The following is a 26,496-nucleotide window of genomic DNA, read 5'->3' on the forward strand; positions in this document are numbered from 1 at the left end:
ACTTTCCATCGTCAGATCGCTTCTAGTCATACAAGAGTACAAAACATCTCGCATAAAGGGTGACTTAAATCGCCAATCCATCGACAGATTGCTTCAAGTCGTACAAGAGTTCGGCACACCTCGCATAAAGGGTGACTTAGATCGCCAATTCATCGTCAGATTGCTTCAAGTCGTACAATAGTTCAACACACCTCGCATTAAGGGTGACTTAAATCGCCAATTTATCATCATATCGCTTCAAGTCGTAAAAGGGTAAAACACACATCGCATAAAGTGTGGATGGAACTGTCAATCCTCCCATCATCGTAAATGCGCATGAATCGAATCCTTTAATGTAATGTACAAAACGACGCCAATGCGACATAAAGTACCAAAGTATTTCTAACATCGTAAATGACATCACATATGATGTTGTCGATGTCGTAAACCAGAGAATAGCGAAAACATGTACGTATATTGCCTCCACTTTTGGTAGGTATATGCTTTTTTCTAACGTCATGTACGATGATTTGTGTCGACCAAATTGTTGGCTGGGAGGTGATATATACCCAGTCCAAAATAAGTTCGTTACCTTATCTAAAAACCATAAACACACTAAATAAATCGGGTTCTGCGTGTGGAAATTAAATCATTCATGAGTGTAACATGTGCCTTTAGACTGTGTCGATTTGAGGTACTTCGTTAAATTTATCAAGGCCTGAGAGGTCTCAAAAGCTTTGTTGTGATTTAAAAATCATCCATGAATTTTGCCGAATTTTCAGTTTTGTCTGGGTAAATTGAACATTTTATTCTTAAGAATCAACATCATTTCTCCTATGAAATCGAGCCTTTTAACGTTTTTTGTGCTAATTTATAAATTTGACTTTGAAGTAGGACGTAACTTCGTATACCTTAAGGCAAAAAGGTGAACAATTTCATTTTAAATCATCAACTTGATAGTAATTCTATGAATTTCTGCCTTTGCTTTTATCATCTCGCATATTATTTTACCTGAAATTTATATTCCCTTGTTTTTTAAAGTATTTTTAGACTATTTTACCAATCCAGACAATACGTTTTAGTTACCTAAACAGGTCCAAATCCCACTATCCATATCGGAATGCTTCCATACACCCGTCTTTTGGCACCCATACATTGCCAAGGGAGGGATTTTGCTAGTTCGTTTGTTCGGTCAGGTAAACCAACGAACGAGCCAGTCTATCTCTACATGAAAATGGCTCAGAGCAGAGCAGCATATTTTCCAACAGTGTGTTCATTGTACCTAAGACCACAAAGAGAAACCCGAACCAGGCAAAGGCAAAAGAAAAGCAACCAACTTCGATGGAAACAGTGCGCTCATCGTGTGTTGGTGCGACTCAAACAAAATTCAACTATCATCAGCCTGAGCACAAGGGGGAAAACGACGACGACGACGACGACGACTGACTTGACTGAATGTGCGAAGCACACAAACGCGAACGAACGGAGGAAAAAAATTCGTTTGGTTGTTGGATGTGGATGAAATGGAATGGAACTCTGGCTCTGGCTCTGGCTGTGGGGTTCGACTGTGCGGTTCAGGCGAATGGTAGATTAGTAACATTTTGTGCGCTGCTTGATATAGGCTGTCTGACACTCGACTAGTCCTGTACCAAGCAAGAGACGATATTTCTGAAACCTAGTTTAGAGAATTGCATACAACACGCCAGAGTTTCGTGTCGTCGCGTCGTGCATACTTCTGACTGACAGACGGAAGGTTCTGCTGAAGCGAGCGAAGGTGTTTTGTGTACGGCACAGCATTTTTAAGAGTCTCGTAAGCGGGAAAACGGGAAACTACCCCGACGTACCTACCACACACTAGGGATTTCGGACAGTGCGAAACTACGCGCGGTGGCATAGTTTGTGTAGTTTGTGAGAACGCGTAGTTTTACGGAAATCCTTGGTGGTGAGATATTGTGTGAGATTTTTGGTGGATTGTTAGGAGGTTGGATTCGGATGGAAAGTGTCCAACCTTAACTACAAGTTCACAAATGATTTTCCAAAGTGTTTAAAAGGCGGAAAAGAAGTGGAGAATTGAAATGGTAATATCTTCCTAGTGATACCGACACAAAGAAGAAAGAAGGTGGAAAGGATTGATGAATTTGTAGAACAACAAACAATATAGTTCGTAGAGATCACTATTAGTAGAGGAGTAGAAAGGAAGGACTTCCCGAGTCAGCTGTGTTCCGGTATCAACGCTACGGTGCACCTGAGAAAGTTATCGAGACAATGAACGCAACAGTATTCTAGTGAATTAGTCCCAGCACAACATAAATGAACAGGTAGGTGGTGTCTTTTGATAAGGGTATATTCTTGATGCAATTTCGAGCAGCGCGCCGATTTCGGTATCGGATTATCGTGGGAATAGCTTCTACGTTCGTATGTAAACAAATCGGTTCGCCGCATGCTGAGATTGTTGTGTGTGAATCTGTTGGGCAGAACGAGCAAGAGGTTAGTCGCGCGATAAGCCGCCAAGGATGGATGTTGGGTCGTAGTGTGCTGATGCAGATCGTGTGAGATGTTTGAAAGTGACATTTACGATCAATGGTTGACAAGACGACGACGACGACGACGATGACGATAACTATTGCCGCTCTTGGTATCTGAATAATGGAAGTAAGTGCGCGCGCGAGTACGGGAGAGTTTACCCAAAAAGCAGCAACAGTATGAGCGCAACAAATATGGAAACAGTTCAAGTGGTGGTAAGAGATGCATCGGAATAGCGCAAACCGTAATAAAACTTCAATATCGACAGCTAGCTAGAGATAGGAACGAACGAACGAAGTAAGGCGAAAAGTCAGTGGTTCACTTTTTTTTGTTTACTTTAGCCACTCACGAGTAATCGTAAAAACGATAACAAAAACATTGGTTGAACCTTTCCCATGCAAGAGCATGCAGTGCAGTCGCTGGTTTCTCGTCTCCCTATTCTGTTCTGTCTAATGTGGTGTACCAACTAACGAAACTGAAAGATACACAACTCTCTTTGCCCATGTACTTGTTTTTTTTTATTTGAATAGGTTTCCTCTTTCCGGCCCATTTTCTAAATATCTATCAGCTAAGATGCAGCGAACCCTTTCCGTCTGATTTCCAGGTGGAAATCCTTCTAATACACCTGTTCGTCTAAAACGGAACAGCGCGAAACGTCTTACATCCCAGGGCCCAGCCAAAATAAACGAATGCAATTACTAGCAGGGGACCGACCAAGCCAGTCAGCCAGCATGGTACTTGTTTATTTACATTTCGCATCCCTTACGAACGAGCGTTCGCTTTTTTTTGTTGATATTATCCTTCCATTTCGCCTATTCATCCCCCCATCCGCGCCCGTTCTCAACGTTATCTGTTGTTCATCAGCGCGAATGACGACGACGTCAGAAAGAACGCGAAACCAGAAGAATCGGTCTTTGCTTGAACAGCAGACACACATCGCACAGAACCGTCTGCATCCCCTTTATTTGTGTATGGTATCGGTGTGTGATTGAATGACAGCACGCGAACTAAATGTAATTGATCTTCAGGCTAGAGAATGATAGCAAATCATTTTCACAAAGTAGCAAATCTTTAATTCTTCGTTGACCTAGTCGAAAGGAATTAAATCGTCTGTTTAAGAAAAAATCGTATAATTCTAGTGGTCCGACTGATTATTGTTGATAGGCAGTTGTATAGCCAAATCGGTCGAATTGCGGAATCTAGTTGCTATCAACTCAAGAGGAATGGCATTTCTGGGAAGGAAAAAGAATCCACAAGCATTATTAGATACATAGGTGCATACATATGTGGATGGATGAATACCAACTGGTAGCTAGTGCTGAAAGCTATTGTCAGGTGTTTAATTGATGCATTCGGTAAAATTCTTGAGGTCTTGCTTTGTCCATTTTGAAGCTTCAAGAAGTTTTCACGAGCTTTAAGATATAATCTTCTCCTTAAAACACTTTAAGAGCGTTTTTTTCTATAATTATTCTTATTTTGATATTTTTTATCTATATCCTGTTCTCTTCAGACTTAAGCGAACAATTGTAAACATACAAAATTAGTTTGTCTCCTTAAAGAAGCATTTTTTTCTAAAATGAGCCGTTTCAAATAAAGTAATGACAAAAAAAAAATCTACAAACAAACTCTAATTTGTACTCTAATTTTTACTTCTATTTCATAACTTCATTTTAAAAACTTCATTTACCAGCCTTTAAGATAAATCCGTTTAAGGCAAAATGTTGTGCACTTAAGTCTGATCATGCAAACAACTCGATCATTTGGATTGAAGATACCTCACTTTTGTTTCTCTGAACTCCACAGAGTTATTTTTTCTTGTGTGTCCAATAAAAATGTTTGAAGTCAGACCTAATTCGAAACTTGCAACAATAACCCCGTGATAATGTCTAGGATTGTTCGATCTTCTGAAAAAGATCGATCTCTAAGATCGATTCAGATGAACGGCCGTAAGATCGATCCACCTGAAAATCGGGCCTCGATGATCGATCTCTGATAGATCAAACTTTACTATTTTTAACAAGGAAGAGAGCTACTTTTGTTTAAATAAAAAAATGAAAATAAGAAAAAACGATGTTTTAAAGGTGTTTTAATATTTTACTTACGGAAGAAAACCTTCCAAACACTTATGTAGGATTTCGCAAAATTCCGCAAAATCAAATCTTATTTCGAGTATTGTTATCGACCAAATGCCAAACAGATGGCAATGTTTGACATTGAATCGATACTCAAAATAAAAAGGATTGATCGAGTCGAGTCGAAAATAAACCGATCTAATCGATCTTTTCCTTCCTAAGAATCGATCCAAAAAATCGAAAACCTGAGTTAAAATGATCGATCTTTCAAGAAATCGATCCAAGGTCGAACAATCCTAGATCATGTACAGCAAGAGTCCTGTGTCGTATTTAAAATCAATAAAAATCAGAACGCCCAGTAAATCGAATCAAACCTCACTGCGAAATCAATCTTCGCGCGCGCATCTCGTTCGCGATAATCACGGCCTTCCGTCTGCAACTCAACTCAAGCTGCGCTCTCGCTGCTGCACTTGTTTCGCGCTGCTTATCAAACTCAGCCGGCTAATGATTCAAAGCAAGAAAAAAAACCTGTTTTGTTTACAAATTCATTTCTTATCAGCACACCGCACACCGAACGATCAAAATATTCTCTCAATCACTACAAAGGCTACAATCGAATCTCTCGAGAGACGGCAACGGGATGAACTTGCTGCCCTCCTATTCGCTGCTCAGCGCACATTGCGCTCGGAAAAACACAAAACGAGGGAGAATAATTAACCGTAATTAACTTCAATTTAACACATAAAAGTTGTGCACAGTACGAAAGACAGACCAAAGAAGGAAAGAGATACCTACAACCGAATGAGACACAGGCCATTCGCAATTCGTCCAAGTTGTGGGGAGGAGGAATATCGAATGTGTTTATTTAACGAGAGTGTGTATTTCCTCCCAATAAAATTGGCTAAAAGTACAAACATTCGACTTTTCTCGCTCTCGGCCTAATATCAACTCTAACGACACTTACAGACAGCGCACCGAGATTCTCTCGCTCCGCTTTTACCGGAAAGCATATGATTTTTCGGTTCAAGTACTCCTCGGGCGAAACCAAAATCACATTCGAAAAAAAATCCCTCATTGAAAATAGAGTAGGTACCTCACTACTCGCTCAATTCTAATGAGCATGTAGTTTTGCGGTTTTTTTGACTCCGACTCATTTACTTTTGCGCTCACCACAACAGCAGCTCGATCCTCATCGAAAGCGGGCAGCCTTAAAATTCTGTCTTTATTTTTATTGCACGAGTAAAGCCGTAAGGGTTCTACAACGTCTATACGGACTCAGTTTAGTGGCCGTGTTTCTCTCAATGTTGTTTACTTTGGTAGGCCGATTGATGAATCGATCTATGGATGTAGATAGTTTTGGTACCGTTTTGTTTTAGTTCTTCCATTCATCATTACAGGAGGTCGTTACTGCTCGTTCTCTCGCCGTTTCCTTCACGCTTTGTTTCCAACATCAATGATGATGATGATCGTTTGCAATGTTTTGATTTCACGTTTAATTTCCCTGGCGCACGTGGTTTTTGTATTGTTGATCGAAGCCAATCGATCGAGAATTCCTCGATATGCGCGCCCGCTCACACGCACACTTTTCTCCGTCCGAGTCTGAGCTGATCCCGATTCAATCGATTGATTTCGATGATGGTTGAGCTTTTGTGGTGTTTTTCAGCCCTGCAATCATTTCTTTTCCTCTCGTCGTAACTCATAGCCTGGATATTCCTAGCTACGAAAATAGGGAAAAACTGATTTGTTGCTGACGGAACAGTTCATTGATGTGGAAGCCGCACCGAGGTGAAGATATTCGGTTCTATATATCTGGCGATATTGCTAGATCATCTCGAATTGGAGGATTCCTTCAAGTTCTGAATGTATGGTCTATTTTAGATTCGAGATACTATCAAAGTTTTCAATGTAAGTTTAAACGCCTTCCTTTATTCTAAATTTTAGCTTAGCTTTGCTTGGTTGACTACTCATATCCACCTTAAATCATGGAACTCGAAATGAAAGAAGTTTTATTCCGGGTTTTCATGTTCGTGCTCAGTTATTTTAATGATCTTGAATATTATATAATTCATTTCGAATTCCACGATCGCAAACGTGGCTAAGTAAAACGAGTGGAGCCAATGGTTGTCCCTCCGAGATTGATTGAGGCCATCAATTTTGTGCAAGGCCCAATAGAATGTAGTTTGGGATTAGCAATCCTTTCTCAATGCACAAAACTCATGCTCATCCTCTTGAAAATTACTAATAACGGCGCCGGCCACGTCCCAGTAGTTAATGGCGGAAAAAGGGAAGAATGTTTGTAGGTCTTTCTTTATTTTCAATATAGGTATATGCATATGCATCAGATGACCGCTATCCGATTGTTCGATACTTTGAAATTTGATTTAGATTATTCGGTTAAAAGCGCCAATCCATCTAAACCAGCTGGACATATTCGAAACCCCAGATCAACTAGTAACTGCAAAATTGACTTGCGTTAAACCGCAGCAGTGCTTGCCTACTATCATCATCTGCAATAAGGACTAAACCTCCAAAAGCACGTGTGCGTGCGTCTGGAGCAAAATAACAATAAACAAATTCCGTACTCTCACTTTTCTAATGGCCAACAACCTGACAACAGCCTAGTTGGATCGCCTCCTCCCTCGAGATGCCAGCCGGACGGAGATGCTATGTGCCGCGACGTCGACGTCGGCGGTTCCGCAAACTTGTATGAATTTTCCGCCCCACATTCATTAGAGATGTAGGTAGTGTAGAGTCTGACCGAATGAGAACCATCATCATCGCCATCGTCATCATCCGGCTTCCTCTGTTTCGTTGCAGAAGGCAACGAGCGGTTTTCCGTTCACCGCTGCGGCCGCAACAGTATGGTAAATAGGCCTCTTTTCCGAAGCAGCTGATTTTGTGCTGACCTTCGGTTTGTCCGGCTGGCTGGCTGCTGAAGAGATTCGCATCCCGCTGGCCCCAAACTAACCCGGCCATAGGCACCGTCAGTCCGACGATGCTGACGATATAAACGACGGCACCAATGCATTGACGCTGTCCTCGAGATTCTCCTGCAGATGGAAGAATAGTACCCGGTAATAGTACGCAATATTTCCGAATACGCGCTTTTACGATGGAAAATTCAGTTACTACACCAAGCAACGGACAGAAATTCACATTCGCAAAAGGACAACTACGAGCAACTGGCAAGGGTAGGGGGGATGATGTTCCCGTAAGAGTCTTTTCTCACTTTCTCTCACGATCCGGCGGCATTCCCCAGCATCCCCAACAAGCGGACGATTCCTTTTTTTTTAAAGAAACAAAAATGGCAATAGGAAGGGTTGTTGCACGGGATGGTTCTCTTTCGACCGACAACGACAACAACCCGTCGTCCGAAAAGCACTCCACAGAATGTGGGCCTTCGTCGTCGTCGTCGTATGCATGCGTTAGAAACCAGCCATTGGAACGTGTTCCGAATTCGTACGAGATTTTTTCTTCCGCCCTCTGCTCTATTTTATTATTCCTCATTAGAATAAAATCGTACCAGGAACGATAACCTTCCAACAACCGTACCTAAATACACATATACTACGAACGAGTAGCACGGAAATACGGAAAAGCACACGCAAATGCTCATTTTCATTCATGGGACTTTTCTCGAGCTTAGAGCCCCAACAACCTGGCCTGGCCTGGCTGCAGCGAAACGCAACAGACGAATATTCTGGCATATGTATTTCCCCCGCATCGTCGTCGTCGTCGTCGTCATCGTTCCTCCAGGGACACCCCGGAAAAGTTTCTTCCCAGGTCTCTCTTGCGGAAATACCAAACGACCGATGCACTTGAAAAATGAGAGAATCATTGATAAGACGACGATATTTTGGACCGATTCTTTGCGTCTTCTTTTGCTAGTCTCTCCGTTGTTTTGCATGCTCAATTGCACAAAAACCGCACTGCCTGCGCTCCCCCCATTCCGAGCTCAACTTCCGTGCCAACGAGAGAGATAGATGACGAACGTGGCGCATTTGTGCATTTTTTTTTTTCGAATAAGATTTCAGTTTTTGGTATATCTGTCGAAAGCTTGCAACGAGATTTGGCGTCCTCGACTTTTTTCCGAGAACTGATGGGTTGTTGCTTGCGATCACCGGCACCAAAATATTCTCCAGTTTTCCAGTTTCTTTCCCTCCTTAATCACCCTTATTTTTCCGTCGTTCGTTCATTCGTTCTCATCGCTCATTCTGTTTTGTGTTCCTCGTTTGCCTGCGAACAAACGGGCTCTTCTCTAATCGGATTTTCCAGAGGCCGCATATCTCAGCAGAAGAGTGTTCAGCAGAGGAAAAAAACACATCAATTGTAGAACCACGTTTTTTTTTGTCTCCACGCACACCAACCGGACGTGAACGGAAAATCTGAACCCATGGTCGGGGTTTTTTTTGTTCGTTGAATTCATTTTAAGCAGCGGCAGCAGAAGGTACCGGGGAGGGGACATCAGATGAGGAGATGAATTTTTGTCGTTTGTTTCCTTTGCCATCGGTTTTCTCTCTACACATTTGCTTTGCCGCTGTTATTCTCCTTCATGCCAGTCAGTATTCGGGTCGTCTTTCCAACAAACCCAACTGTGGGTACATTTCTTCGCTTCGTTGGGTTACGTATGAGATGGTTTTTTTTCGCCTTTTCCAAGAGCCCTGTTTGACGACGATGTGATGCTCTTTACCATCTTTTCTTTGTTCCTCGTTTCGATTCTTCTGGCGGGTACCTCGCAGCGCAGCCACCATCCGTCCGAATGGTATTTCAATTTTGAAGGGTCGACTCTCGGGAGTTTGGGAAAAAACGCTGGGAGTTTGATTGGACCAACATTTGGTTGGTTGAAACACTTTGAGCTGTGAATTGGTTCAAACTTTGAAAAAACTACACAGCAAAAAAAAAGGATTGCGATATTACATGAAAACTTGCACATCAATTGAGTCGCAAATGTTATTTAATATTACATCGTCTTGATATATCCGGTTGTTTGGAATCAATGAATATTTTTTGTACCGCTGATACAAATGGGCCGAATTTCCTAAAAAAGAAAAATAATGAAATTATATTTTAAGCTGTAGCTTTGCTAACATTTTTATTTTATTTTGGTAGTACTTACAAACCTAACAAACGCAGCTGAGGTTCGTAATCCGTTTCTTACTTTTTTAAATGAATAAAATTTGAACGTCAATTGAGGAAAACAATGACTACTTGATGCGATTTAACAGAGAAGGATGTGATATTACACTACACGACGTATTCGCATTGTGTGCATCGTTTGGATGAATTATTGCAACAGAAATCCCTTATACCACATCATCTCCAAAAATTACACCGTCCATCGTTACATTTTTTTTCGCTGGGACAAATAACTGAAATGAGCAAACAATTAGTTTCCTGAAGAATAATTGTAATTGCAATGTCACCTTCTAAACACCCTAAATGAACGAATGGCATATTGCACTTAACAGTGTATTCAATCCTTCTTCCAAGTTTTTATTATCTTATGTCCGAATTAGTTAAATCTTGTCACACATGCCCATTCGCTTAACAGGATGAGTTCTGGCGTAGAGATTTTGCAATGTTCTGAAACAATACTTGAAGCTAAACGAAAAAAAAGCCTACTTGGTTGAATAATTCTACTGAATCAAAGCAATCGAAAGATTCCCTTACATTCAACGACAATACCGTGGTTTAATTAACGGGAATTTTTCTATAGATTTGATTCAGCAATAAGTTATTAGTAATCCAAACTAACCCAACATGAAAATTTGAATATTTTCGCCTTTTTTTCTAAAGCGTACATAATCGTTATCATTTTAACAATTTACTCCGAACTCCTTTCCCCAGACCAATGCTAACCCATAAGAAAAGTTAGTACTACGTCGAGGCTAGAACATCCTTAACTCAACACCTTCAAAAATTATGTCGGGCTAATTTTCAACCATCGAAACACACAAAACTGGAAACAAAACGCATGATTAAGTAGTCTGAGATGGAATAGACCAAGCGACCGGCCAGTGCTTGCCATCATCATTGATTGGGCCGGGTATTGTATTAGAGAGTAGCATAGCATAGTGTAGGATGCACAAAAATAGACATAGTTGTCCCCGGATACCTTCCAACACAACCTGAATCCAGAATCCTGGGACCATAGGGATAGGAACACAGGTCAGTAATATTTGAAATGAAACACTACGATGATGGGATTCATCCCTCAATTGATGAGCGTTGAGGATGGGGTTCGTAACGGTAGCGGCTCGAGGACTTGGCTGACCGAACCGCAGCACAGTGGGTTTTGCAATTTTCTTTTTTCTCAGCCTGGATGCAATTCTGCATATAACTGCAGGAAGTGACCCGTACTGCATCAACTATGGACAAGTGGAACCGGGAGCCATTACATATGCAAACCTAGATCTCCACATACACCGTTTTAAAGGGGGTGTTTGTGTGAGCAGGTTTAAATAGTAGTACCTAGAGTTTCTTTTTCCTCTAGCGGGCTTTGGGTGATTCAACGTATTATGATATGACACCACCAGCATAGCCATATACAATCAAATAAAAGTGCACATGGTTTTAACTTATGCACGAGCTTTCCCTGCGTCCTACGCATTCACTTTTGCTCACCAGCTGTTGTGCACTATCTATTTTGGGTGGCACTCATGTACATAAATAAACGCTTTTCTTCGCCACCCACCCGTTTATCCAGCAGTCGGTTGGAGGAAGCGAAAGCCCACTCACACACAGTGAGACTTAAGTATTTATGCACAAATGCCTGCTGATACGCTCACTCAAAAGCAATGACAGATCGGCTCCGGTTGACAGTCAGACAGACACAAAACACACATAGCACAACTGGACAGACGGTCGACGACGCTGAGCACTCAGTTCAATTGCCTACTATGCCTGCTATGTTTTGCTCATAAAATTTGAGTGAACAATCACATGAGAGGCTGCTGCTGTTGCTGCTGCTCATTATTTATGGTTGGTGTGCTGCACTTGCTTTGGCACAAAATCATGGCTTGCTCTAAAGTTAAACTGATCGTTACTATGGTGACCGGGCGCACTCATATGGCAACGAAATGCCTCACTCAGCTTTTGTTGGACAAGGGCAAACTTTGTGTCCCATATACAACATTCTCCCCATTCCAGTCTTCCCTCAATCTCGCTGGCCAATCCAACGGCGGGAGAGCCAGTTTTTTTTCGCTTTAATCGCCCAACAGTATAACCTACTCGGCGATGAATCAAGAGCATTTCCGATCGTGACATAAGTTATTCAAACAATCGCACTCGAATGCATCGCTCGCTGGTGCAGAGAGAGATAGAAGCGATTGGGAATTATGTACGTCATTATGTGAACGAATGTGGGTGGATGGTGAGAAATACATACACGTTTATAAACGGAAAGCAACGAAGAGCTGTGTCGTCTTTTCCGAAGAAAGCTTAATCACAAAAGCTTTTGGCAATTGCACACTGCAAATCTTCCACCCAAAGTCACTCACTCACTCACTCTAAATTACATAAAACCAGTCCGAGCGCGGTGGCTCGCTTGTTCGCATATATTTGACGTGTTAAGTGTAAAATCATCTACATAATCCTTCACAGGTCGTACTGTGCGGAATCGGACAGAAAAAGCTACCGTGATGTGATTAAAAACAGTCACGGTCAAATGTTCAATGAAATACGAAAAGCACAGGAGGCATCCACGTTTGCATCCTGACCAAAGCTCTCAGCTCAGTGTTGACGTCAACTTTATTCATATGAATGTACACAAACTGTTCCACGAACAGGCCTACAATACGACTTAAACTGACTCATCCTCCACAAACTTGTGCGAATTCTTTCGTCCGAACGAGATAAGAGCAACCTTGTGATCGCCGTCGAGGCCCGCGTCTTATCAACAACATTTGACACCTCAAGTTTTTTACCAAAAAGACGCGGGAAAAAAATCTCAACAAAAATATAGATAGATAAAATTTGGTGCAACCAAAGCAACCATTGGCGAAACTGTTTCCATTCAAACTCGATGGGACGGGCGTCGACGAGCTTCAGCGCTTGCTTCGAGTGCGCGAAATTGAGCACAGCGACTCCACCTTATTAGGCCTTTACGGCGAGTGGAGTGGTAAAAGAAAACAGAAACCAATTTCTAAATCGCGCGCGCCAGCCACACTCAAATCGAAGACCTCGAGAGTGGGTTTGTTGTGCCGCGGTTTGGCCACAACGATTTTTCTACAAAAGCTATTATAAGAGGAGTTGGGTTGCGTGGTTTGTTCATCCATCCATCGAGCGTGCACTCAACTCGGCGGATAGCACTTTTTTTTAATGGAAACCACCTCGAAAGTTGAAACATTCCAACTCACAATCCATCCACAATAGCAGGTATACAATAGGACGCAGTTTGGGCGCCGCGCGCACCGAAAGTTTCGAACACTGCACGTGTGATGGAAACTGGTTTTTTATTTCGACTACTGAAGCGTCGTGCACCCCCAAAGTGGGTCTTAAAAATAATAGTCAGACAACCTCTAAAAAAAAGGCTTTTTGGCTATCTAATATGTCAACAGCAAACTGGATTGAAAAGTCATTCGAAAATTTTCAAAAAAAAAAAGTAAAAATCGGAAGATTCCTTCCATGAAAAAAAATTTAAAAAATTTTGGAAATGTAAGAACAAAAATCAATCTATTCGGCAAAATGACTCACACATTGATTCACGCTCTTTGCAAGGTGATTCATCCAGTCCTTGCAAACGTCGTCGCCGCCGACAGGAATCCTGCCTCCATAATCGTCATCATCTCCGTCAGACGCTGGATGGCGGCAACACCATACGGTCGTACCGCTGCTTAATGTTAGTCAACTGAAGTGAATAAAAGCGCCCCGAAAAAAAAAACGCAAGGGAGAAAACCCCAAACGTTCAAAGTTTTTGAGAACGAATGAATTCACTTCACAGTGTTGCTTACTCACAAACTAGCTAAGGAAAATTTTAACCGAAACCGTCAAATTATGTTAAATTTTCTAGAATTTGTTACATACGTTATCAATTCCAAGACTTTCAAGTTGAGGATATTAATACCGACTTCGGCAAAGCCTTTTATCGCATTGACATATCTCTTTTAATCTTCAAATTAAAAAAAAATGGCTTTCATCAAAATTTTTCTATCCTGGTTGCAATGATACTTAACCGATGCAAAACAAATTGTTCGCCTCCAAAACGAATCATCCAAATCTGCAGTTGTAACCTCTGGTGTACCTCAGGGGTCTCCTTTAGGACCTCTCCTTTTCACACTTTTCACATTAAGAATGAAAGAATTTTCCTTTGTTTAGGAAAATTTCACTGATTCTGGGACAAATAGAAATTTATTTGTTTCTAATCCGTTTTCCTTTACTTCCAAGAATTTTTCACCGTTGAAATTAAAACAAATCCTTTGATTCAGAGTTTTTTTTCCGTTCAAAGAAAAAATCCTTGGTTTTAAAAAATATTATTTTAAATCAAAATTTTAATACATTTTATCAAATAAAAAGGAATTTATTTCAAAAGAATGATTTTTTTTATCAAAACCAATTTTGTTTTGGTTCAAATACCAAGTTTTCTTCGAGTGTTTCAATCATAGTTATCAATCTAGGCTTTACGAACCAGCCAAAGGCTGAAAGTCTCTTAAAATAAAGACAAAAAAAAACTAGGCTTGACAAAAGCATTAAAACTCAGCAGGAATCTAATCATAACGTTCAAACATTAAGGGTCTCAAACAACGTCCCTGAGGAGCGTTCAGTTCTGATTCATGTATAGCTACTATTGATCGAATTCCTCTGGTGGATTCATACAAAAATTCTTCCATAAGCGCGCTCGAGCTAATAGAGCTGATCGGATAAACCCTAGAGTTGTGTTCTTCCGTGCGGTGGTGAGCAATCAATGAGAGAAGTGTTGGAAAGGGGTGTTTAAGGTCATCCAGCATATGAAACGAAAAACGAATTCCGAGGATCATCATGTGAAAAAGCAGAAACGACAAGGCAAAAAAAAAGGTTTTGCTGTTGGGAAGCTGACAAAAAAGCTGCCTACTACCTATACTATTCACTATAAAGTGCCTCGTACATTCGAGGTATACTCTATGGTTGTGGCTATATGTTGGCTTCGCCTCTCTACTGGCAGCAGCAGCAGGATATTCGAGAGTAGGCGGTTGGATCCTGAGTTGGGTTGATGGGTGGGTGGCCTCGACGACATGTGGGTGGTTGGGTGGTTGACTGGAATAATGATTGTGATTTTCCTCCGGTCCTCAACAGCACCGAAGCATTTCTGGCTGGTGCTATGACCTGCGATGGGGAACAACGGCTATTGGTTTTATGATATAGCTTTTTCGTTGATCCTGTGTGTCCTACACCACCATCAAGACCGAGTTTCAGCTTCGAGTCTCCGGGTAATGTGCCGAAGGTTTCTTCAGACTCCCATATACCTATCGTTCTATGTGTATCGTTGTGTTCTGACATGAGACAAATTGAATGCGCCTGCGCAGTGCTCACTCGGATATTGGCACTGGGAAATCTTGGCCAGGAAGATGAGGGTACGACAGGTTAAGGGGGTTCTTTCCTCTTTCACTTGTCTTTACACTATGGCTCTACCGTAAGGGGTGTTTTATTCCAATCATCCAAATCAACTCTCTGCTACCGCTCGCTGCTGGCGAGTCGAGAGGCCAAATGTACAGAAAAACTTATATTGTTCTACTCCGAAAATAGAAACCCAGCGACCGATGCGAACTCGAAGCAGCAAAGCGAGCGTTTCTAGAGTAGAATGAGACGTCATACATTTCCAACCCAGGGTCGTTCCGTTTTGTTGGCGTTGTTCGAACTAAAACATTCCAATCCCCCGAATGACGTCGTTCCTTATTTCGCTGAAAATTCACCCAAACCGGATCGTATATATTCGTCCGTAGGAGGGGTTTTATCACAAGAAGAAAATAAGGAAGAGAGGGATGATTCATCCCCACTCACCTTGTTTCGCCTTCTTGTGTCCCTCCCTGAGGGTGGGTAGTCACCGATCCAATAATATCGAGTTGAGCTCGTTCGAAATAGATGTAATTCCCTGCTTGTTAGATGTCGCTTTGGCTGATTAAAATTTCAGAAAGTATTCGGGAACATGATGCTTACTGCTCGAACGGAGCGAGCTGATTGTGGAACCCATTCCGAACGACTGGTTAGACGACTGGATGTGGTTGGTTAAAGAACGGACTTGGTTCGTCGTTAGTTTTTGGGGTAAATTTCGCTCTTTCGCTGCTGTGTGCAATCTTGTTTTTGTCTGACTGAGTTAGCAGTGTAAAGTCTTTTTTGCCTTCGGTATTTATTTTTAAAGTCCGCTCTCTTTAATGTGAGGAGAGAGTTTTATTTTTGTTTTCGACTCGCGTCGCGTCGCTGTCGCATGGTTTTTCCTTATTTTAGACACAAGTTCTGAATGATGAATTGGTTCTAAAGTTGTCTTTTTCTTTAAAAAAATCTGTCTGATAGAACAGAAAAATATTTTGAATGAAAGCTGATTTGCAGTCAATTTTTTACCTATGTGTCGGCTGAGATCACACCGAGTATTGGTACAAAAATGTTACAATATGTTTATGAATTTACGGATCCATTTTATTGGTTTCGGATTTCAGAAAAAAACATACTTGAGTAACGTTTTTGGAAAGAAATTTTGCAACTGGTGAAAGAGAAAGAACTGCTTTCATTCTTTTAACACCTAGGCATATTCAACAGCTGATTCCGTTTTCTAATCAGCCGAAAAGTCCAATCCATCAAAAAACCGGCGACCTCTTCTTCCGATTTCCTTCCAGCGCACGACATTTTTTGACCAATGTTCTTATATACAACATCATGAGTAGCGCGAAATTTGCACCCAATGAATGACACAAAGAAGAGACAGCGGCAGCTTCAGAAAACAGCTGCTATTTAATAGGTTGCCTCGCGTTCTCTAAAACGACAATAACAAACATCCAATCGTCGAGAGACTCAAAAATGCCAAACGCGCCACCGGCGCCGCATGACGACGGTTCTTCAGACGATGAAACGACGACGACGACGTCGACGGCGGCGCGATTCAATGCAAACCTGTTGATTTATAAAATAAATACCACACAATAAAATAAAATATTACGAAAACATGCGGCAACGGATCACGGGGGAAGGGAAGAGAGTGCGACCACTTGGTAGCACGTGGATATGCCAATACCCAACATGACGTATCACGTACAGCACGCGCGCTGAGAGGAAACCGCGCGTACTTCAAAGAAACGAGAGTGAAAACTTAGATTTTCTGCTGCGAAATGTACATACATAGTGGAACACAACAGCCAACCTGCGGCAACCCCTTTTGGTCCTTCGAGCCGGTCTCTAGTGTTTCCAACTTCTCCAAGCGATGCTGCGGCAAATGTGCCGTTGTGCAAGAGCAAGAGCACTGTCCCTTCTTTTGAAAAATCGCGCCTTCGCGTCCGGTTTTCCAAATATCTATCACATTTCCCCCGGTTGTACATAGGAAGATCACTCCCGCATCCATTGCACACATGCTTTCGGAATTTCGCCGTTATACATAGTAGAGGAGAATAGTGGATTCGAGTTTTCCAAACCAACCTCAGAATACAGCGCTCACATGAAGGCAAAACGACGACGACGACGACAAAGTTGACAGGAGAAGTTCTTACCGGAAAATGTGCAGCACAGCTTCCCTCGAAACCGCATTGTCACCACAGCCGAAAAACTTTCCGATGCACAACAGTGTGCAATCATTTTTGCCGAACTGCATGGCAAGTTCGATGCACCTCGCTGCAATTCGGAAGAGCTCACTCATTCGAGCACAGCCCATTTCTCTGTTTTCTTCTTTGCTCGCATCGCATCCCGCACTCAAGGGGCGCACTGCACAGCACAAGGAATTGGGTCAACATTTTAGCTTATTCGTACATTTTCGCATATACAATGGGGCCTTCTTCTGGAATGGAAAGCGCCGCGGAAATGTACTCTTTCTCTCAATAAATGAACACACCGAAAAAGAAAACAACCATCCAGCTGCCCCCTTGCCTGTCACTCCTCTGTCTGACACGAAGCAAGAAGGGGTTAGTTAGGTTATGTTTTATTTTGAAGCTGTGTGTGCATGCACTCGCAAGAAAAGTTTTTCGGAGTGACGCTTTTCTGGCTCCGTTCGGTGGTCATTCCTTTCCGTCAAAAGCTTTTTATGCGTGTGCTATGGAGGGTAAATAGGAGACGCATCATCTGGGCAGTAATAATCGTGGAAAGCAGCTGGAAAATGAAGGCAAGGAACACACAGCGATGAACAGTACAAAAAATTAACTGTAGAGAACGACGAGAAATAAATAATAAGGCACGTGGTCGAGTCGTAGTCGGTTGTTAGACGATATGGTTCCGTTCTCCTTTTTGGCATGCGTTCTCTCCGGCGGCGGTGGCGGCGTCCGGGTTTTGGTTTTTTTTTTCGATTCTCGACTACCTACCTATATATGGATAACATTAGTTGTGCAAATTTCAGCAGCAGCTGATTCTGATTCCGCTTTCTTTATGCTGTTGTTGGTGAATGCTAACGGCTACTTATACTTATTCGTGAGTGAGTGTGTTGTGTGATTTTTTTTATTAGTTTTGCCAAAAAGGTTTCTGAATCAAAAACAAAGTTGGCTTCTATAAAGCCTTATCTGAAGTACAAAACTCATCAACTACTTATAAAAAGAAAGTTGCATTTTCGACAACTAGAATGTTTCGAGTCAGTTATCGTTCATTTGAAGTACGGTATTCATAATTTGTACCAAAACTAACGGTTTTGGCGCCAAAATGGTTCTAAAAATACTTCCTATATCTAAATGTTAACTTGATCTTATACGCTTTCACCTTCATTCCACCATCCCCTGTTCCATCGCGAAGAGGCTCCCCGAATCGAATGTATAGGGATGATGTTGGTTATCGTCCTCTGGCTGACGACATGAACTCTGTGGAGGAGGTGATCCACCCACGGAATTTATTTCCCAGGACCGAGCTTAACGAACCAACCGACCCACCTGCTTGCTTGCTTTCCTTCCACCTTATCAGTCTACGTGAGCACCAGCTCCTTCGGTGGAAGGTTATGTACCAATCAGTAGAGTGCGTACTTTGTCCTTTCGGCCACCACATAACCGCATCGAGAATCGACTTTAAAGAAGTGTGCGAGGCACTCACTACGATAGCTATGCTGCTATCCGTTTCGAAGAATGGGTGGGTGGTAAATGGGTCGACCTGTGGGCTCCCACGTTCGTCGTACATAGGCGCCGCACACGTAAAACTTTAACTCGCCTCTGATGCTCCACCACCAGGTCTCCAGAGTCCTTGTTCCCATTTTTGCTTGCTTGCCAGACGCTCGCCCTCACTCACGACACTCGTCGCTGCTGAGAGATATCGGAAAAGCGCTTGGGGCTTGTGGGGGCTTAAATGTACATAAACAACTTGGATGGAAATTACTTTGTTCCATCCACAAAACGCTCTGCGTTACCATCATATAGCTGTTTCCTCCCTATCGGCAACCAACAACATAATGTACCGCTAGCTATGGCATCGAACGCCGAGAACGGCGAGATTCGTCATGGTGTGAGTGGTAGTACTGCTATAAGGTGGGCGCATTGGCATTTCCCTTATTTACCACCCAACTTTGGGTGTTGCGATGAAAATGTGCTCGTTATGTGCTCTCGGATACTGTATTCTTGCCGTTACCATGGCGACCGGTGTTTCTTTAAGCGTTTGTTCGAGCGTTGGCTCGCTACGATGAACTAGGTAGGTAGGTTGAATCTCGCTATCTGGTGGTATGTTCTGCTGCTGCTGCTGCTGAATCTAATTATCGTTTACCTCTTCCTACTAAGCTTTCATAGCCCCACACACATATAGAGAAGAAAAGCATGAAAGAAGCGCTCAACTTTTATGTTCGTTCATCCAACTGATGTGCTTTTCTTCTTTTTGTATGTACCTATGTATATGCTCCTGATGGCTTTGATAAGGCGGGCGACCGCTTGACAGCTTTAAATATGTTGAATTTTCGCGCTTGTTTTACGCCTCCAGTATCTATGATTTTGGTTCTATGCTCGGAAAAATTCCAACTATTTCGCACACAACTGGGAGAACCTTCTCCTAATGTTCCGCCGCATGTTTCCTGACATCTTTTGCGAGCTGGACCAACAACAGCGATGAATTGAAAACTTTTACCATCTCACACACAAGCCCACAGTGTAAGGCTCGAGCGGCCGTCCTTGTTCGTGACCTCCAGATGGTAAAAATGAATTCCTCTCCAGCAACCGGCTTTTGCCAATTAAATCCATCGATTCCGAACCGTTTTCCAATGATTTGGCGGAGGATCGATGAATTAGATTGAGCATAGTACATGCATACAATACGAGCGAGAGATTTTTCTCGAAAGAGAGAGCGCGAGCGCCTTAAGAACTTACTTAACTATACCCATCATACCCAAACCTTTGGCTCTCGAAAATATTGGCGCGGCCACACCGCAGCAATGAATGAATTGAATTTAAATAACATAAATAATAAACGACGACGAAGCACACGGCGACGGACGAAGAAAGCATCTGACGACGTCGACAACGTCGTTGCACTCATTTATTGTTGTTGACGTCGTCGTTATGTTGTTTTGTTTTCATCATATATGGGACTCTAGAGCAAAGGGGGGATCGAGGAACACGTTACCTCTCCTCGGAAAGATATCCGGCGGACGTCTACCGAAAGATATGGAGCTTTTGGAAGTTTATGGTTTGTTGTGTTTTCTGTTTTTGTTTAGGGGTTTTCTCGGGCGGGAATCATAGGCGCGGGGGCGATATACGACTGCATGTACATATGTGTGTATATACGATTGGTGTTTCGCGCTCGTCTCGCGACCTCTAATGCAATGCATGCCATTAGAAGAGGTTGGTTGGTTGAGCTCGGTTTTAAAGAATGTTCCCACGCGTCAGAGCACGCAACAGGTGTAGTTTTCTCGAAGAGCGAAGATAGTACCTATACTGATCGTAGCAGGCATAATAAAGCTATGCTCGCGTGGCTGTATCCTGACATTTTATGTTTTTCGTAATATTCCTTCATATCTAAATTTTCGTAGTCCAACCCATTTTTTCGCGTCCGCTAGAAGCTTGAATCAACAAAACAAACCACGGCCGGACTTATCCTGCGAACCGAAGAAATAAGTCGACGGCGACGGAAATGCTGCCGTCACGACATCATCACGCACAACACCGAGGAGGGCTATTTCCACGCTCGATGTGCCCGTCCATTCGTTTCTTCGAATCAACCAAGTTGTGGTTCAACCTTCGCGCACGGATTGCTTCTATTTTTTTGGTGTGTGAAGGAAATCATTGTCATATCTCAACGCGCCGCCGCGGTCCGCGTCATTCAAAAGACACTGTCGGGTTGCAGCGGCGAAGGAACGGCAATCAACTGTGGCGGCAGTGCGGCGATGCGACGCGACGACAGAAGCGACGTACGCAGGTGAAGGAACAACGAATATGATTGAGTCCAAGGCGCTGCGTGGCGCGGCGGTACGAAAAGCTATTTTCTTTTTTCCTTCTTCTGATTCGTCCGTCGTCCATTCCTACAAAACTGGAACCGGTCGTCCTCTACGACTTTGCAAGTTTCGATCTCCGGGGCTGATGTCCAACCGAGCATCACCGCGGATCGGACCGTAGCTCCGTGTGCTGGCTGTTTTGTGGATCTCGATGGAGCGCACCACCGAGCTCCACAATGAGTTACCAAACAACAAACACAGCAATGACCAATCGCGAAGAAGTGGAGGCTCGAGAAAAAAAGGCAATCACACCAAGAGATCACAAGAGCGCTCGGCGTGAGGTGGTCCGGCTAACAACGAAGCAGCTCTCTACCCTTCTTTTTTTTCGAACCGTTGCGGTATCGTGGTTTGAAGTTATGTTAAGTTTCCAATGCGACTCGGACTCGATCCATACGCCCGACGAATAGCCTATGAAAAGGAAACGTAAAAATTAAGAGCGACAGCGGACCGGAGAGCGATTGAGAGGAAACAGAAAACAACAGCAATTTAGCCACACAAAATTGGTGGAATGGTGGCGGGGCCGGCTTCATCGTTCGCTGATGGGCGAAAGGCACACAAATATCTTTTTTTATATAATTCATATACCTTAATATGCTTTTTCTATCCCAGCTGGTCACTTCTTGGATCGTTCGACTTGGTGGTTTCTTGCTTGCTTGTGAAACTATGAATACCCGTCTACATCCATAGCACTTCATCGTGGCTCCTACTCCAATGGGAAACTCCTATGAGCATTCCAATATATTCGAGACCGGGACTTCAAGTTTTAAACAAAAATATTTTATCTGTTGTTCATTGTGATTTATTCGAGCATCTTTTATAGTTGGAGTTGTTCAGACATAAATGTATAAAAAACTGGAGGAACTCTTAAATTTTTTTTTTTTGAGTTTGATCTTGGAACTCCACAATTTTTAAAAACAATTATTGTTTTAAAAACCAACTTATACAACTTTCCTGTTGCTTGTTGCCAACAAACAAAGCAAAGCAGCAGCAGCACATTTATCTACACTCGAGTCTAATTCGAGGTGTTGATTCAAGTTTCTTTTTCGTAATCTACGCGTTCGTTGCTGCTAACGCATTTCCAACGACGACGGCGGCTAAAACATCATCATTAAGCCAGAGTAGCTGTGTTCAAGTATTATAACTCGCGGCAGCGCTCTGCTGCCTTGTACTTGAGGACCAAGACAACGACGACGGCAGGGCACACTTGGACCGAGCTCAGGAGGAAAAAATCTCCCCTGAAGGCGGTGTGCGATGGTGAAACTTTGGCGCTAGCTGCACAGCACACTTGGTTTTCGTTCGAATGAAATCCGAGCTTCTACACCCAAAGATTGGCTGTCGAGCTTCTGGTTCAATCGTTTTTGGGTACATCGGTGTGCGTTTTGAACGATTATTATTTTATTTTCTTCAAATTTTGTATAAGTTTTTTTATTAACGAAATCTATCCCAAACAAAAAAAAAATTTAGGCTAATTTTTGGGTGTACGGTGGTGCTACTTCATCGTTGCCAAGGCATTTTTAGCGTCCAAAGTGTACACACTACGTTCCGCGAAACCTCCTGCCTGGCTGGCTGATGAAAAGTCGCTTCACACGGTCGAGTCGTTCGTTCGTTCGTTCGTTTGGGAGCTAGCTCGGTGCTCCATCAGATTACGTGCAAGCGAAGAAAAAATAAAGCAGCCAGAAACAAGCTACAGCAGCAGCGGCAAAGCATTATAACAGAGCGAATGAACGGCGACGAGGTTAGGGCATTCCCATCTCGCCGCCGCAGTACCTCGTCCTCGCCGTCGTCGTCGTCGTCGTCGTCGTATTGCGGCATATCAACAGCAACAGCACAAAACACCGTCATCATCGTCGCCGTCTTGTGCCATCGTCATCGAAAAACGACGAATGCCAGTGTGTCGAGAGCGATAATTTCTCGCTGCCTCCCTCTTAACGTGTTCCGTGGCCTGGTGTTTAGCAGGCCCAAGACTTGGTTGTGCGTTTCTTCAGCAACGACATCTTTGTTTATTTCGATTCAAAGTATGGGTATTGTACGCACTATTTCGAATTTTTAATGGTATTTGGGTGTATATTTGAATATCCGCTCTATAGTCTGACATTGTCCGGTTTGAGGTAGGCAGCAAAAGTTGGAGTCATGCGATTGTCCTAATAAAATATTAAACGCCGTTAAGACTTATTAGTGGGATTTGGATTTGTTAAATTTAACAAAAAAAATCCCGTCAAACCATTGGTCATACTTTGATACACAGTGATCAAATAAAACCCGAAAGTTCATCATTTAAACAACGGTCAACGTTTGACCTGCAAAAGTTGATGTCCCAACTTGGTAGCTTATCGATTCGAGAATCCTGTCGCTATATAAACAGTGTGGCATGTGGAAGCTACGACACATATAGACCGACAGGACCGACCATGGGATCAGCGTTGCCAACATCGAACATCACGGAGAGCCGGGCTTCCCTTCACAGCTCCTGGCAACCATGAATGTCGTCTATTTGGCACTGACACACTCTGTGTTGTCGTACATATTGTAAAAGTGGAAATTTACCATCACCGAGTTATGGTCCGTGATGAGTAGTACATAGGAGAGCTCGGTCCTGTCCTGTTCTATGTAACACTAACGTAACACACAGCGCACAGTCAACCGTGTTTGACACTCTGGAACGGTTCCAAGCCCAAGTTTCGCCGTAATAGACAAGTTTCTCTCTGCTGGTGCTGCTGTTTTCCGATGATCCCACCACAGGATTCGCACCAGAATAAAAATTGGAACAATGCGCCAGTGCGCATGTCTGAGGTCCCACCGGACCGGAGGAACTTGTGGATGGGTATTCAAAAAGGGTATTTTTCGGTTCTCTGAACGTTTATAGCCGTGGCTGTGTGTCTTCCTCCGCACAGACTTCACCGCTCCTGGTAACAGTTCCTGTCGTTCTCTCATTAAGATAATGGATTTCCGAAAAATGATTTTTTTTTATTATTTAAAAGTTATTATATGTTTTGCGATTCACGGCAGTTTGGTTGAAAAATGTGGAGGCACAATTATTGCTCTTGTTTAAAGCTTTATTTTAAATTCATATTAATTCCCATTTTGTTTTATTATTTTTTCCAGGTAATGCCCGGTTTTCAATCAGTAACAACCCAAATTTAAGGTAATACTTACAATTAAAAATGTATAACACAACGTCTCTGTATAGAGACTTCAGGCAGAAGCTAGTGCCAAAAGCAAATAGGTAGACGGTTAATAAGCGTAACACAACAAAAAAGTGAAGGGAAAGAAAATGCAAAACAAAACATTCCCACTGATTAGTTTCATTCTTTCATTGGTCACACTGTCACATTGGACTGAGTCGGTTTGGGGTCCTTTTTTTTAATTTCTCAAACCCTGGGGTCTAAAAAGCTTCGTTCTAGTTTAAAACGTATCCATAATTTTTTGTGAATTTTTAAGGAACGTTTACATGAGTAAATTTGAATTTATAGGTTTGTATATGCAAATTGATTAATTTGTACTGAAAAATCAACATCATTGTTGTTTCCTTTGTGGATTCGAGCATGCTTATCATTTTTAGGCATATTTATAAATTTTCTAAAGGTAATTTTCCGCTGAACAACTTTGTCGAAGACTTCGTACCTTTTTTGAAAAAAAGTTATTGGGTGTTGAATGGGGGCATGACTTTTGGCATTGAAAAACAATAAATTTAATTGCATTACTGCTGGGGCCTAGGGAAGTATTGCAAGACTACTTTTCATGGAATACTTCGTGAGGCAACAGCAGTGATTTCAATTGTTTTTTTTTTGTTATTCAATGCCAAAAGACATACCCCTGGTGAACAGCTAATAACTTGTTTTTAAGAAAGTTGTTTAGCGGAAAATTTCCTTTAAAGAATTTATAAATTGGCACAACAACCATAGACTCGGTTCCACAGAAGAAACAAAAATGATGTTGATTTGTCAGTACAAAATATTCAATTTTCTCAACCAAACCTAAAAATTCAAATTTACACATGTAAACGTTAGTTAAAAATTCAGCAAAAAATCATGGATAAGTTTTGAACCAAAATAAAGTTTTTTAGACCTCAGGGTTTGAGAAATTCAAGAATGGCCCCAAATCGACTCAGTCTACTGTCAAATTGAACTAAAATTAAAACTCCAAACAGATGAAAAATAGTTCCTTTTCCAAAATAATAAATAACTATCTTGGCATTACACGGATTTTGGAAAAATTATATGGAGTTCGTTTCTCCCATCGTTTCTCCATCCCCATTTTGACACACGACTTCCAACCGAACGCCTGTTAGAAAAGACGCTGATCGATAACTAAAGATTTTTAAAGCTCTTCTATAATGTGAAACATTGTAGTTACTCAGAGTTCAAAATGTTCTTGGGTGTGAGAAATATTTTTTATTTGAGATTTCCCCATTTGTAAAGAAATTTTCATACAAGTTTCGTGGTCTAAAAGGCCGTTTTTCAGCTATCCGATTGAGCAAAAAGCTTACCGAAATTGTTGTTTTGTAAAACGGACCAAGATACACACCTTGGCTTTTGACTAATCTAGGGTTTTTCAAAGTATAAATGAAATAAAATTTTAAATATATATTTTTTCGATAGTTGGTTTACCAAAATTGTACTTGAACTTAGCAGATTTTATTTACAATTTCATCCAGCTGATACTCAAAAAACGCTGTATGCCACCGTACAAATAAAAACCAAAACAAATCCCCACGTGTCAAGCCACTAACAACTCGGGTAAAACAACAAAAAATAAACGAATGCGTCCGTCGTCTCAACAACTTTGAATATTGAATAAAGTTGAAAAAAGGTCTTTTCCCATTCATCCATCTTCCGTATCCAGATGAGAGGAGCACTGATGATGGTAGGATACACACAACAACCCACACCCCTCCCACATCTCCCCCATGTCAACCCCGGTGGATGATGGTGGTACATTGAGTTACGGCGAGTACGCCAACTATAAGCACAAACACCGGAGGAACCGGGAACCGTCGAGAATGATGATGCGGCATGAAGATTGTTGAAGGTTGCCGTCGTCGCGCGTCTCGTCATTGACGAGACTGACTGGCTGACTGACGAACGATGATGTTGTTGGACCCAGCCTGCAGACATATGGAATTCATTTCTGTGCAAAAATTTAGAATATTTCGAGCGGGGATGCGGTTCCTGGAGCTTCCTTTCATTGGTGGCACCGCACGTCGATCGGAAATGTATGTAGGTTAACAAAATATGTGCATAGCGAACGAAAGGTCACAAAACATGTGTTATTCTATAGACCTTCTTTGCCGATTTGCTCGTCTGGCTAGACCAATTTTTGCCTGAACAAAGTGTTCCGGTAGGCCCATCGTGTGCTCTCTCTCTC

At 42.2% G+C, this 26,496-nt stretch overlaps 1 protein-coding gene across 2 annotated transcripts in view; it reads left to right on the top strand.

The window, feature by feature from the left end:
* The first annotated feature begins 1,571 nt into the window (after window positions 1-1,571).
* LOC129760442 (uncharacterized) overlaps window positions 1,572-26,496 on the top strand; it is a 53,227-nt gene continuing 28,302 nt past the window's right edge. Inside the window, exon 1 of one of the 2 annotated variants that reach the window (XM_055758081.1) lies at window positions 1,572-2,297. The gene's annotated coding sequence lies outside the window, so the exon portion shown is untranslated. Of the gene's footprint in view, window positions 2,298-24,251; window positions 24,275-26,496 lie in introns of those variants that run through there. The other variant, XM_055758082.1, reaches the window with a different exon arrangement.

This window comes from Uranotaenia lowii, unplaced genomic scaffold, assembly GCF_029784155.1.
Source record: "Uranotaenia lowii strain MFRU-FL unplaced genomic scaffold, ASM2978415v1 HiC_scaffold_61, whole genome shotgun sequence".
In the NCBI taxonomy this organism is placed as follows: domain Eukaryota; kingdom Metazoa; phylum Arthropoda; class Insecta; order Diptera; family Culicidae; genus Uranotaenia; species Uranotaenia lowii.